The sequence below is a fragment of the Argopecten irradians genome, chromosome 13 (genome assembly GCF_041381155.1).
Source record: "Argopecten irradians isolate NY chromosome 13, Ai_NY, whole genome shotgun sequence".
Classification (NCBI taxonomy): domain Eukaryota; kingdom Metazoa; phylum Mollusca; class Bivalvia; order Pectinida; family Pectinidae; genus Argopecten; species Argopecten irradians.
In genome coordinates this window covers 30,728,981-30,744,769 of record NC_091146.1, presented here as the reverse complement: position 1 = coordinate 30,744,769, position 15,789 = coordinate 30,728,981, and the positions used below count along the sequence as shown (strand labels likewise).

Genomic DNA, 15,789 nt, shown 5'->3' with positions numbered 1-15,789 from the left:
GGATGTAAGTTTATTTTATTGAGTAATTTTGTCTTTATGTTGTGTACCTAGACACACTGGTGGTCATTCTGTCTGTTGAGGCCAATTTTACTTCCTTAATTGTTCAATGGAGTTACCGACAGGACATACAGTAGTAGAGCATGCGCAGATCTACACGTGTAGGAGGGTGGATTTGGGTCATGTTTTTTACAGAACCGTGGATATTTAAATACCTAATAGCTCACCTGGGGTGGTATTGTCTGTTGGGTATGTGTATTGGGTAATAAGTAATACCTGTACTGTACATTGTATAGGTATGATGATTAATACATGGTATTATTTTCATATCTGTACTGTACTGTGACCCAAACTTTAATTTAGATTAGCTGAACTCTTTTTGGAAATCAATATTTACCTGTGAGGAATTTATAAATTTCTAGATGTATTGTGTCATAAATAAAAAATGACAATTCATTCTCTTTGTTATATTGAGTTATTTGGTTTAATGGCAGAATAATTTTACTAAACATTTGACAATTTTCTGGCCCACAATGAAATGAATTCTGGCCCTCAGGTCAAATACTCCTAATTTGTAAATTTCTTAATTAGATGTCACTCCTATACCATTTTGCAGCAGTGCATTGGCATGAAAGTACCAAGTTTGTTAAAAAAGGTAAAAAGATTTGAATCAGTAACAAGTCGCCTTTTGATCAGAGGTAAAAACCATTATGTACAATTTAGACATCCCTAAATAGACATTACAATAAATTTGAGGCCTAAAGACCTGATTCATAAGCCTGAGGCATTACTCGTTTATACTGTAAAGTCTTAACCAAAATTATTGGTTTTGTTAAAACAATTGTTTTAAAGACCGATTAAACTGCCATTTCAATTTCATGTACAGGGGTCAACATATTAAAATTTGACCAGATCCTTCAGATGCTCCACTGAGAACAGAGCATAACAAACTTGTAACTATCGTCAAAATTAAGACCTGCCTGGCAACACCATCATGTATGACCACATTTATTTTATTGCAACAACTAGAATATACAAATTATATCTGCAAATAATTGCAGATGTCTAACATCAAAAATACTTGATAATTTTGCTGAAACAACCTTTGAAAAATTAAAAATGTGAAGATTATGATTGCATGTACTTTACCTGGGGCCTTATTTCGTTTGTTTTATCTCGGCCATAGGAAGATCATGGAGCACAAAAACTGGGGATTTACATATGTTCTTTAGATTGATTTTTGTTTACTTTCTGAATTTTAATAAATAGTAATTCAAATGAAAGTTAACTCAATTATTATAAGGAAACAGAATTTAATACCTCTGGAAAAGAGTTGTGATTGACGACTTGTTGACGGACATGAGAACAATGAGACGGAATCTGTTTATTTGTGAAAATGGTGGAATCTGTTTGGTGCTTAACAAAGACCGTTGAATTCAAGAAATTGAATTGATTAAGGAATGGCAGATTAATTTGTACTGGCCCGAACATGTTTTTGGATTGAATTCTGGTCCATTTGCTAGTGGTAATCTTTAGATGCTTTGAACTGAGATTTCCCTCGAATAGGAATTTAAAACTTTACATTCAAAGACTTTTCTCAATAACCAGAAGGGGTGGCAATTTTTGTTGGTCTGAAGTTATGTTTTAATCTTTTTCCTGCTATTTATTCAAAATGAAAGATCTGTTTTTGTTCACATCATTGTGAACTTATGGAAAACTGTTTTCTGGTCTTAAGAGGCCTATGGTTAATCCTGTAGTTGTTTGGTAAAAATTGTGGACGGTAAGTAATTTCCCATCGTATTTCATGACATGATATTGTGATGTGGTGTTTTTGGAATGTGTTGTAGATATTTGTTTTTGTCTGAGTTGTATGTAATGTATAGATAGTGAAAATTTTGGACTTGAGATTTTCAATATCTGTACTAATGGATTCCTATGGTTGTACATGGACTCTGTTTATATTAAATTTATATAAAATTGTGTAAAATAATTTTTTGGTAAGAATCTTTGAAACTTTTTTTTTAAATCCTGTAAGTCAAATTATGTGTTTATGACTCACTAATTAAATAGTTTTAAATTGTATGACACAATGGTCATCATGGATTACTCAATTGGCTATATAATTTTAACTGAGAATAATTAGTGGAGAATAAAAATAGTACAATGATTAAATACAGTCAAAAACTACCAGTCAATTAGGACTAAATTTAGTGTAATGTTGAAACATTTTCATTTTGATAGTAAATACATCTGTTTTTGCTGCATGTTTTAACGATTTATGGAAAGTATGTATTGTTTTTAAAACATGATCAAATTTGATTAAGTTACGTATAGTCATATTATATACTATTAAGCTTTTTTATGAGAAATGGAACTGAATTTTAATTACTCTAATTATTTGTGATGTTTGATTGTTGGGAATGATTTTTGGCATTGAATGATATTTTAAAATTTTTTGTTTAATGTCCCATTTTTGCTAAAATTCATTAAAAACAAATGTCCACCAAGGTGTTTTATGTAATATACTGTCTGACATTTACATTTTGGTGGATGAAAAATCAGTTTTTAATAAGTTCTGGGTTACTGAGAATTTCTTTGTTACTAAAAAGTTTCATTTCCCTCCTGTACAAAATGCGAAATTCTGTGTGTTTTCGGTCGATATTTCTGGGTAATATACAAGGCCCGGGGATTGGGGGAATCTTAAGGAATAATCACAATTTTTGGAGGGGGTTTTAAACATTGTTATTGTCAGCTTTCAATATAAACATTACTATGTAAATTTTTGATCAAATGTGTACCAAACCCACTCCATTTTCAATTTTAGATTCAATTGGGGAACATTCCTTAATAATGTCTCCCCCCGGGGGGTAGGGACTGTAAGGATCTTTTGGGAGGGGTTGGCAATATTTGTGGATTAAAAATGTGAAAATGCATGAAATTGTCCGGTTTTTTGTTGAAAAGAAATGCAATGAGTTTTAGCCCATGTGACATGTGATTTAAACTGATTTGCAATTGAAATGTTCGGGCAAAGGTATAAAATCAACTCGAGATTGTGCCATTCCAATTTTTGGGGACTGATGTAGATTTGGTTTTGAAATCACAAACAGACATGGAGTGAGATTGGTTCTTTGGAAAATCTGGTTTTTGGACTGAATTTGGTGAATTGGTTCAAACGAGAATTGGGTGAGATTTGGTGGAATCACATGATTTTTGGACTGAGATTTATCATTGAAATCTTTGTGAATGAGATTTGTGGTGGAATTAAAATGGTTTTGCACCATTCTGTCTGTTGAACTGAGATTGTACAGTGAATCTATGTTTTTTTTTCATGTGATGTGGTTGGAATACTGATACATTTGGTACTGAGATTGTGGTGGAATCGTATTTGAAAGATGGTCGATTTGGGTCTGTTATTACAGGAAATGTTTTATTGTTTTAAGCCACAGCAATCTGATAGTTAACTCAATATATGTCTGTTGTGGTTGAAAACTGTTTTGGGTGAACAGTTTTAAATCGTTAACACTGGAAATGTTTTTTGAATAGCTTCAATGGATTTTTTTATTTTGGCACTTCCTTTTTTTTTGTTATCAGTGAATTTTCTTTTTTGCAGAAAGCAATGAAATCTTCTCCCGGGGGGGGGAATTAAGGGGGTAGACCTTACCTTTGATTTTTCACGACTGTTGCTGTTAAGTTTAAAAGGAAAAAGGGATTTTGATTTTCTAAATTCTAGATTCATCAATTGATTTGGGCTCTAATCATGGTAGAAAGTTTGGCTAATTGTTTTTGGACTGAACATTGAGATGCACTATCTGTATGTTTGAAATTGTGATGAATTTTGATAATTTTTGTTGAGTGAAATATCACAATGAGGTTCAGAACGAATTATTTGGAACTGAGTTGTGAGGAATATGGGGTATAAGTACAGGGACGTTGTGCTGGTGAATTGCAGAAGTAAGGATCTGTACTGGTCCCACTTGACATTAAGTTTCTGTATTTTTTAGGTTCATTGGAGGGTAAAAATGACTCATACTGAAGGCAGTGCATGCTGCATGTTATACACAACAACACTTTTGGTCCATTTTCATCAGTCTGCAGATTTTTTACTGCTTTTCAATGGAGGGGGTACAGAACTGATTAATCGATACCAGTACCAGTGTTCTACAGAAATCAGCTATTTCAGAATTATTACACGAAAGACTTACCAGTGTTGAAACGCATTACACATTGTGGTGAAACTGAACATCTTGTATTGATTCGAAACCCTGATTACCCTTGCTCTTAAATAGAGTAATGCTACTTTTTGTTTAAAACTGCCGAACAAATCGCCCTGAAAGTAGTGTATTTACCATATTAAGTAAAATGTTTTTGACTAAAAAATTCCTTTTATCACCACGCCACAGTGGTTATGTAGTCATTTGTTTAAACGTGCCGTGACTTTGGTTCAGATATGGGTACAGCGTACATATTGTACCTGCTTAATCGTATTGATCAACGATTTGTAATTACAATCGTATCAATTAAAATACTAAACAAGGACGTTTTAAGACGTGGAATGAAGGCCCTTTTTCAATACTTTATGTTATATGCTTCATAAGAAATGTAGAACAATACATACATTTAGGCCATATTTTGCTTTCTAGGTTATGTAAAAGAATTATCCTGAGTGAATTGTCCCTTTAATACTGCTGCATGTTTTTTTTTCCCCATTTATGATAAACCCTTTAAATTTTTGTTATGTGATACTATAAAATATCTAAAAATTGTGGAATTCATTTCATAAAAATATTCTAAGACTTGTTTGATAAAATTTCCTTTGAGGATGAACACTGATTGAAATCCTCTAACTATTGTACTTATGATTGTTTATTATCAATAATTTATGTTAATTATAAACATTTTCATTATAATTGGTAGAAAATTCCTAAAGGAGGATTTGGGGTAAATGAAAGTAACTAAAGTAAATGCTGTGTTAACCAAATAGATGTTATTGGTTTAACATAAACATCATTTGACTATTCTGTAGTTGTATATTACAGAGTTATCTGCCCTACTGCAAGGTAGGTCACACAGAATTTAATCGTTGACCTGTACCACATGTTTGTGAGCACATGTCGTGTCATACTTCTCAGAGAAAATGATTTTGCTCACAAAATTGAATGAGTCACAATGGATACAGTACCCCCATGGGTCTATGTCCATGTAACTGTTCTCTTTTTGATGTAAAACACTCAATTTACTTGTAGAAAATGACACAAAATTTCTAAATAATTCAAATTGACAATATTTAAAAGGTCAACTTGAGTTTTCACAATGACCTTTTCTTCTACTATATGGAATGGAGTTAGTTTAAAATATCATAGCAAAAATGAAATGTACATTGGTAATTTTGGTCCTTCATAAATCATGCATAAAAACATCAAAAAACAAATTGAAAATAGGTTTTTTATGTCATTACAAGTTAATTCACAGTGTGTGAGAGCTAATTTTTTATGCAAGTTGGCCATTGCTCGACTGCAGATTATCTAGATTTTTTAGTTCAAAGGAAGTTGGTGGAATCTCTTCACAGAGCCTGAGATTGGTAATCTCTCTTTCTTTCGAACTGCAATTCAGGTTTTAATCCATGTCGATTTTTAGAAAATTCTTAAGGGTGGATATGACTCTCAGTTTGATCGGAAATTGTGGTGGAATCTGTCTTTAGGATGGATCAATGTTTAATTGTAAAAAGCATAAAGTAAACTTGTTTATGGACTAATTGATTGGACATTCATGTGCTGTCCTATTTACAGATGTAGGGAATCTGTTTTTAAGCTGGTGTGAAATCTGTTTTTTTATTTAGGTGAGATTGTAACTGGAATCTGTTAAGGAGACCAACTTTGAAAAACTGCACCACATTTGGACTGAGACATTGAATTATTAACCACTGAGAGGGGTATACAATCTGTGTTTGCAGACAAAACATGAGATCATGTGCCTTATCTAAGATCTCGTAACCTAGATCTCAGATTGTGGTTTTATGTTGAATCTGTATTTCAGCATCAAAGATTTTGGGAAAAATGTTTTTTGGACTCTTAAAAGTTAAAAAAAAGTCTCTCACATAAATTCTACAAATCAATGTTAGATGCTATCATATTAGAAATCTTATTAACTAGAGATTTGAACCTGGTGTAATCTGTGTTTGGATGAGATTAGTCAAGGAAATGCTATTGGTCAAACATTGGTGTGAAATTGTATCTTTAACGGTCATTGTCTGAATGGAATCATTTGGGGGGGGACTGACATAGTCGTTTGGAAAATTTCATTCTATTTTGATTCTGTGAAGTGGATTCTGGTTTGGAATTCATTTGAAAATCTGTATTTAGGACATTGCTACAATGAAAATGGAATATTGGACTGAGATTGTGGTCAAGACTGTGTTTGGAAGATTTTAGTTGGAATCTTTTTTTACTTAAAATTTCGAGAAAGCTTATTTGGAAATAATTCATTGGCGTTTAATCTAAACTTTTTCATTGTCCCCAGCAGGAATCCTTCATGATTTGACTGAATAATAAGGTTCAGAATCATATTTGTGGGGAAACTCTGATTGAATTTAACAGTTGTGCAAATCTTGTTTAATTGACAAGGGATATGTGAACAAACTTATGTTGATGTTTTTGGAAGATTGCCTATATCACTCAATATTTGTACAGTACTAATTTTAAAATCAACTGTTACAAATTGGTAGCATAATTCAATATTATTTAACAATAGAAAAGTACAACTTGTCAACTTCAGGTTATGTCCAAGCAATTAGAATTTGTTGAAATTTTAAAGTACAATTACTTTAGCCTATTTGACCCCTGTGACTTTTGAAGGTCAAGGTCATTAAAAGAATGAACAAACTTGGTAGCCCTTCATCCCAGCATCATGAAGGGCACAAATGATGTTTCTCTGAGCCACATAGATTGAGATTTTTCTTCAAGTTATTTAAATTGGATTTTGATTGTAGATTTTTTAACCAGTTGTTGTATGAGATTGAAAAACCTACGATTAAGTTTTAAAGTGAAAGATCATATTTGAACTTGGGGTAAATCAAATCAGAATGTAATTTTAATATGAGTACATTTTCACTGATGCAAATTATGTTTTCCCAAGAAGTTGCAAGTTTAAAACAGATTTTAGCATTATTGACCCTCGTACCATAATTGAAAAAGGACATGACACAACAAACTAGAACGATACACCATTTCTTTGTTAATCAGCTGATGTAACTCCTATGTTATATACAAGAATTCAATAAGTATCACACTGCTATGGAAATTTACAAAAGAAAGTTGTTATAGCCATTAGTTCAGCCTATTATTCCACATGTTACAGATGAAGATATTGGATCAAAGTCTTTTTCTATTATGGTTATTCCATGGTTACTCACAACAGCTATTCGGGGGTGTACACTGTAACGTTAAAATATATACAATGGTTACCTAAAATACTTACCAAAATCACAAGACCCATTAATTGTTGGGTTGAAAATTGTTGTAAAACTTTTTAGCATTTGGACTTGCGTGACTTGAATGAAGGTAAAGGTCAATTTATTTAAAAACTGCTGTCAAATAGTCCTTCGAAATGTCCTGTGTATTTACTGTAATTAGGTTCTAAATGTTAGTTAAAACAGAAAATCCTTTTAAATTTCCACAGAGTAGGTTTTAGCCTAGGATCATATTTGTGCAATTGCATAATTTGAAGGTCAGAATGGGTCAACAATTGATGCCAGCCATCGTATTGCCATTCAACGATTTTGGACAACCAAATTAATCCCCTGGGCCTCTGAACAATGTATTGAAGGTTGTTTCAATACTTCTATGTAGGTTTCTGTACATCATAAGAAATGTAGACACATACCCATTGTGCCTTGCAAGTGTTTTAAGACGTCTTTGGTTTGAAAAGAACTATGGTAGCCCTTGTCCCAGCATGCACATTACATGGACATTTTTTTGTCCCTCTAGGCCTTAAATTGTAAATTATTCACAAGTCTAAAAATTGTTTGATTTCATAAAATATTCTAAGGCCTATCTTGTTTGACCAAATTTCCTTTGACATGAACAGGTTTATCTAACTATTTGAACACTTTAACTGTGCGTAACTGTTATCATACATTGTTATCAATACAAACAAATTATCAGTACATTGTACAGGTTTATTGAAAAATCACATGTTAAAGATTTTATCTGTTACAGAAAGATATTCTGAAATAAGATGTTTTACTTTGATCAAATTTCAGTAGCATACCTGTTATAACCATAAGGACTCACAGGTCATTAGATATTTAGATTGAATCCTAAACTGTATTGAGGTTTTACAGAGTTAACTGATCGGGTAGGCCTATTTAAATTTGTCTCTGATATTCATGAATTCATATTCTCAGTTGTTTAAAATGATTTTTTCCTAACAAAATAAAAGCCTGATGTACCTGTGTTGACAGTCTAAAATACTGTCATATATACAAACTAACTCTACCTAGAGGTTGTGCATATTTTTAATATACATGGCCAAATTTTTAAAATGGTTTTACAGAATTCCATATTGGCTTTTTTTTAAAGGTTTTGTTACTTGAAAGATTTCATGAAATTTTTACCATTTTTGAATGGAAAATAGTCTGAGTTTAACATGAGCAAAACTTTTAAGGTTAATTATTATGGTCCTTTTTTAGATGTAACATAATTTTAAATAAATGGTCTGTTTGAAATGTCTTTAAAGTTTTGCTCCATTGTACAGGCAGTAATTCATTCATTGGCCTGTGATAGGTAAAAAGATATCTTTCTCCATGGGATTCAACAGATATCTTTATTATGAAATAGTCCAGGGTGGATATGACGTCAGTGATAGTAACCCCTTGAATATCGAGGATGGATCAATGTTATTTAAAACCAATCCGAAAGATAAATTTAAATTTGGTTTTATTCATTAAATGTCCTATTTACAGCCAGGGTCATTTAAGAAGACGTGCCAGGTTTTTAAGTGGAGTAAAGCCTGAGTTTTACCATGACAAAAACCACCAACCACCAATAATTTATTAAAGGACCAGCGGTCAATACAACAGTATCACATCTGCGCCATATAGGATTCCAAACTCGTAACCCAGAGATGGAGGACTTGTGGTAATATGTTGGGACATCTCAAAACACTCAGCATCACTGATTTAAAAGTTTTACTTCAGGTATTTTAGTAAATCTTAAAAAAGTAAAAAAGGTTTTAAAGTCTCTTAATATTCATCATTATACTCAATGTCTTTTATGCTATCATTATCAATATATTTTACCCTGGGTATTCAAAAATAGAATTCACAGCATAAAAATAATGGAAAACAAATACCTGTGAATATTTTAATAAATTAATACTTAAAATATAAATTTCAATACAAAACAAAGTACATAACTTAAGGTATATATGCGATGAAAAGTTCTGGGACGTCAATGAGGAAGGTGAAGCTGTTAATTTTCCAGTCACCGTGAGGCTCGTCGTAAGTATACCGCCGTGAACATCTGTAACAATTCCAATTAAAACAGTGAAGATTTCATTTCATTTTCGAATTTACCTAGGAAATTGATTTTATTCCAATGAAGAATTAGTTATTGTATAAAGAATATCATATTGCACATCAGGATAGTAACATCTTGTAACTTGATTGATTCCATAAAAAAGGGGGTTATGTTTGTAGTACTTTTACATTGATTTTTTTTTACAACCATCAAAAATTATCAAGTGGTCTTATTACAATAAACACCAACGTTTGGAACTATATAGGCTTAGGTGTCTGCCACAGAAAGCTGAATTTAAATCATTGAAAATATCACACCAGTCTATTAACGTGGTCTTACAGGGGTACAGAATTAGCATACTCGTAGGTAACTAGTTGTGAAAACACATTTGTACACAATGTTAAAAAAACAGTAAAATGTTATAACTGAATTCAGTATAATAAACGCCAACTAGCATTCTTTAAGAAACGTAAAAGTACAAAAATCTATATATAAATTGAATTTTCTTACTTTTAAATACATTTTTTCTTGGGGGCTGGGTATCAATTTGGAGTAGCCCAACATGTGACAAAACAAAAACTTTTGACACATGCTATTAATGATCGTTCTAATAGTAAAAATAAGCACTATAGTAAGTAACAAAAAACAAAGTAATCAAAATAAAAGTTTTGTCATGCTCTATTTCAGAAACAAAATAGATAAAAACGTGAAGCACAGCCGCACCAAGCAACAAATGCCAACATAAGAGAAATCTACGTGTGTATTGGGTATCTAATTTGGGTACAATGACGTTAGCATACGAACATTTGAGAAATGGATCCAGTATCAGTACTGTCCTGAGAGATAGTTGTGTTTGATCGGAAGGACGGACGGATGGAACAGACAGACGGACAGACGACCATGGACGAAAGGCAATAAAAACAACCAAGCATCTGGTGGACTGGCAGGTCAAAAATATGAAGTGCACATAAAAACTGCCTCCTGTCCATACAGAGCGGGAAATCAAGGTCCATGGGAATATCCCTCAGGCTGTGCTTCATTCCGGTAGGGGAGAATAACTCTCTTTTCTAGCCGTGATTTTCTAACCGTCTCTATTGTCAAAAATATCATTGCTATCCCCTCTCAACACCACAGGTCTTCACGGATAACTTGAAATCCGGTAAATCAAATATACAACCATAAATTTTTCATTATATCAAGCTATTTCAGGGGTTTAATGTAAAACGTGTATGAAATTAAAATATATTTCATTAAAAAGATTGTATTGAGTTAACTTACTGTTATCTGTGTTTCATGTTAAACTAAAGCTCTTTTCCAAGCGGAATGCACAGAAATATACAGATATAATTGAAATTACCCATTCCTTGAAAAATTTCAATAAAAAATGATTTTTGAATTATCTTAGGGGTTAGGGGAGCAGGGGACGTATGGGGGTACGTTGGTATACAGGTTTGATTTGGTTATTATAAATATACCTAACGTTACTGTTTTGTTAATATGTAAGGCGAGTTTTGATTAATTATGTATCTCAAAGTATATAACTCATCATACAATATTCCAAATTTACATGTGAACACAATCATGTTTTCATGAAAACTCGAGACATATATTGGCCTATGTGTCTCAAAGGGTTTTACAGAAGGCATCATACATGGATAACTGTTTTTAGAGGTTTTACAGAAAGACATATACTGGCCAACTACCATTTTCGAGGTTTTACGGAAAGATTACTGCGCTAACTGTTTTAGAGGTTTTAACAGAAAGATATACTGGCAAACTGTTTTACGAGGTTTTACAGAAAGATATATATTAACTGGCTGAAAACTGTTATTAGATGTGTTTGTACAGAAAGATAGTACTGAGCTAACTGTTTTTAGAGGTTTTACAGAATGATATACTGGCTAATGTTTGAGAGGTTTTACAGAAAGATTTACTGGCTAATGTTTTAAGAAGGTTTTACAGAAAGATATACTGGCTAAACTGTTTTAGGAGGTTTTTACAGAAAGATATTTGGCAACTGTTTTAGAGGTTTTACAGAAAGATATACTGTGTCTAACTGTTTTAGAGGTTTTACAGAAAGATATACTGGCCAACTGTTTTAGAGGTTTTACAGAAAGATATACTGGCTAACTGTTTTAGAGGTTTTACAGAAAGATATAATGGCCAACTGTTTTTAGAGGTTTTACAGAAAGATATACGGCGCGACACCTGGAACTGCGGCCAACTGTTTTAGAGGTTTTACAGAAAGATATACATGGCCAACTGTTTTAGAGGTTTTTACAGAAAGATATAATGGCCGAACTGTTTTTAGAGGTTTTACAGAAAGATATACTGGCTACCTTACCCCCCCCCCCCCCGTTTTATAGTAGGTTTATACAGAACAGAAGCGCTGCATACTGGCTAACTGTTTTAGAGGTTTTACAGAAAGATATACTGGCTTTAACTGTTTTAGAGGTTTCTACCAGAAAGATACTGGCCAACTGTTTTAGCAGGTATTAACAAAAGAGATAGTACTGACTAACTGTTTATAGAGGTATTTACAGAAAGATTACTGGCCATAAACTGTTTTAGAGGTTTTACAGAAAGATTACTGGCATACTGGCCAACTGTTTTAGAGGTTTTTCGTCCACATTTTTGCTCCTTAGAACCAGGAAAAGGCTTTCCACTGTGCCTTTTCGTGGGCGTGGAAAATCCGTGGGTCGGTAAGTAACAGTTTTGAATACAAATAGTTTTTACGATAAAATGATTGTTATAACCAGTCACGTTCACACTGTCAAACATCTTATCCTGACATTGACCGGTTTCGTAATGTGGATAAGCATCTTCGCTGTGCGTTTCTAGACAACTGTCGAGATATAAAGAGCTGCCATATACTTTGAAAAACCTGTCAGGTCGTTGTTGTTAAAACACATTCCCATGTCGAGACATAACTGTCAACTGCTCTTATCGGCGTTGACAATTAAATACAAGATACGTTTGTGTCTCCTCTAACTCAGGCGAGCTGACATTATTTACGGAAACGGGAAGTTGACAATAATCATGTAAAAAACGAAAATGACTAAATATTATCCGGAATGTTTTGTGCACATGAACAGCATTTTACTCATCTCTCTCTGTGTCAATTCAAAATACAGCAACTTAATAAAAACAATCGTTTTTAATAATTTGAGAAAAATGGAAAACGAAAAAGTCGTAAATGTTCAACACATTCATTGCGATTTGATGCTATACTAGTCGGAAATATTAATTTATGGAGAGAGTTCTAAATCTTCCACTAGACAACTGACTTTTTGTTTATTTCCGGTTGGGCTGCCTGAAGAGAAAATTTGCAGTGCGCCTGAAGATCGGTGTCTACGGTCAAATGGTTTGTGGACAAATAAGCAGGTAGTACGAAGAAACATTTCCAACATAAGTAGGGACGCTTAATCATTTATTATGTTATTGATTTCATTTTTTGACAGAGAGAGCATGATAATATTGGAATTTTTACATGTCTCTCTCGCCTACGGTTGGAGATGGAAACTCGGGACCTCTTGGCTTGTCTAGGACCGGTTGACGCATCAATTGCATATATGTCAAAACAATTTACTATCAATATATATACATAAAGAAATTTTTTTCATTAATGATGATAATTACTTAAAGTAATATATTTTTGGAGGGTGAAATTTTAAAATCAGAATCATATAATATTACATTTTCTGAATCATATAATATTACATTTTCTGATTCACAAAAAAAAATTCAATCTTCCAGAGTTCACTTTACAAAGACGGTATGAGTCCAAAAGACTAGAAGACGTAGCCAAGAGGAGACAGGAATGTGAGGCCATGATACGAACAGGAAGTAATAATTGGTAAAATAATGGCGGAATCTGAACATGGCTATCTACGGATGGAAGACCAGGAAAACCGTCCAATCTTTGTTGTTGGTGACGATACCGCCTTCAGTCAGCTTTATATGGTAAAACTTACTGCTTAAATTCTGTAATTCTTAGCAGATCTTAATGTTTCACTGTTAATTGGAGAAAAGAGCCAATACCGTCTTGTCTGTTGAAGTTCTGTAGGTTCCATGGTATACTTGACTTAAATACCTCTCACCTAGTTGGCCAGGTTAATGCTGGTACAGAGGTGAAAAAGTCAGGGGTTACTTCATTTACTTGTCAGATCACATTGGTTTTCTACGAGAATGTCAGATCACCTGAGTTTTCTACAAGGACTTTTTGTCTTTGGTTCCCTCCGTCTTTAAGATCACTCCCGGGCTTAGATCAAGATCATCCAAAGTTATATATTGCAATCAGTGTGAAATATTTATTGTAAGTGAAGTTTTTTCTTTTTCTATAAAATACACAGAAAATGTTTATAATTACAAGTTTGTAATGTATATAGTCAGTCCTGAAAGTGTCCATTTTAAACAGGTGGTCGTTATACAGAGGTGGCTTCTAAGACAAGTTGAATACTGTAAAGCTTTACACTAAGGGGAGATGATTTATAGGATCGTACAGCTGAGGAATTCTCACTGGAAAAATATTCTAGATTATCTCCCTTTAGTTTAAAGTTATGACTTTAATTCCACCATATATATCACATGTTAATTATAACAGAAATCTTTGAGGTTTGATTACTTGTAACCTGAGTATGAGACCACCTGACTATAAAGACCAGTTTTCTTCTGTCCATTGGGAGCTCTTTATAGACAAGTTGGACTATCCCTTGGGAGCTCTTTATAGACAGGTTTGACTGTACTTTTGCAAATGGAGGGGTACAACTCACTTTTCTGTGAGAACCCAAAACTTCAACGCCCTCGCCCCCTATATATTTTACTGACCCTCTATGCCTATAACTAATAATAACTAGACTATAATAGTATTCTCTGTTTTGTTTCTGTTCTTATAATACATTTTTATATTTTCATAACTTTAGGTACTTGTAACTTGAGGTTTTTGTTGTCTTACTAAAAAAAGAAAAACCTACCTACTTATATACATACCACTTTCTCGTACCTCGGACAGTGAAATCTCACATGATACGTATATATATACCCCTAGATTTTTCTATCTTGTTCAATCTGTCTTACCTTTACGTGATTTTTGGCAAAATTTTACCCCATTTCATGTGATTAACCGTCCGCGCATGTGACGTCATACTCTCAAATCGATGACGTTATATGCTTCAGATAATCAATGTTATTTGAAATATGTGTATTCAGTCAACTACCATGTATTGTTTGGTTGTTGTTTTTAATTGTTAAACATTATGTATCGATTGATCATCGTTTTTCTTCAAACTATAGTTTTACGTGGAATGACTGTCTGGTATATAAAACAAACAATTTATTAGGGCTGGCCTAACTGTAATGTGTTTCTATGTTAACAGGAGAACCATGAGGACATCGCGGCCATCACCGTGGGTGTGTGTGCCATGGCCAAGAAGTGTAACTCTAAACCCATGAGAGAGATCCTACAGCGTCTCGAGTTGTTTGAACACATTAAGACTTTGGTATTTGAGGAAGATGTTATTCTGAACCAGCCGATTGAGGACTGGCCTGTCGTTGACGTTCTCATCTCTTTCTTCTCCCAGGGATTTCCACTCGATAAGGCCATTGCGTATAAAAACCTACGAAAGCCGTACATTGTTAATGACTTGGAGGCCCAGAAAGTTTTATTAGACAGGTAAAATACACACAATTCATGAGTCCATAGCATATATTAAAAATCTACAAAAACTGTATAAAAATGAAGCCAAAATTGTGTTTGTTACATTTTGTCTACAGATTTGTGATCGTGATATGTAATTATTTATACACTGAAGAAAATAATAGAGTTTGACAACATTAAGCATGATTTTGATACTGTTTTGGATCAAAAAGGGAACTCGGTTATATACCTCTACTGGGCAACATTAATTTGGCCATAGCACAGGCCCTTGGGACCTTTTGAATTTTCAAACGCATTTCACAAGATTGCGTTAATGTTGCTATATGTAACATTTAGTTTTAATAAAATTGGTATGCGGGTAAATTTCCATTGTTTGTGAATGAGTTCCTTTCAGGATGAATGAGTTAATCAGTTGATTTGTAGCAATAAATAGTTTTGTTTTTGTACAGGAGACTTGTTTATGAAAAGCTGGAAGCTGAAGGGATCATTCATCCTAGATATGCTATATTGGACAGGGAGGGAAATGGAACAGCCAAATGTAAGTTTTTTTTTTAAAATAGTGAAATAACATATAGTATGTTATTCACATTTTTACATTGGTATGTGTTTTTTTCTCCGTTA

General features: G+C 33.2%; 1 protein-coding gene across 1 annotated transcript in view; it reads left to right on the top strand.

Moving 5' to 3' along the window:
- The window catches only part of LOC138306437 (inositol hexakisphosphate and diphosphoinositol-pentakisphosphate kinase 2-like), a 96,184-nt gene that overhangs the window by 15,629 nt on the left and 64,766 nt on the right, over positions 1 to 15,789 (top strand).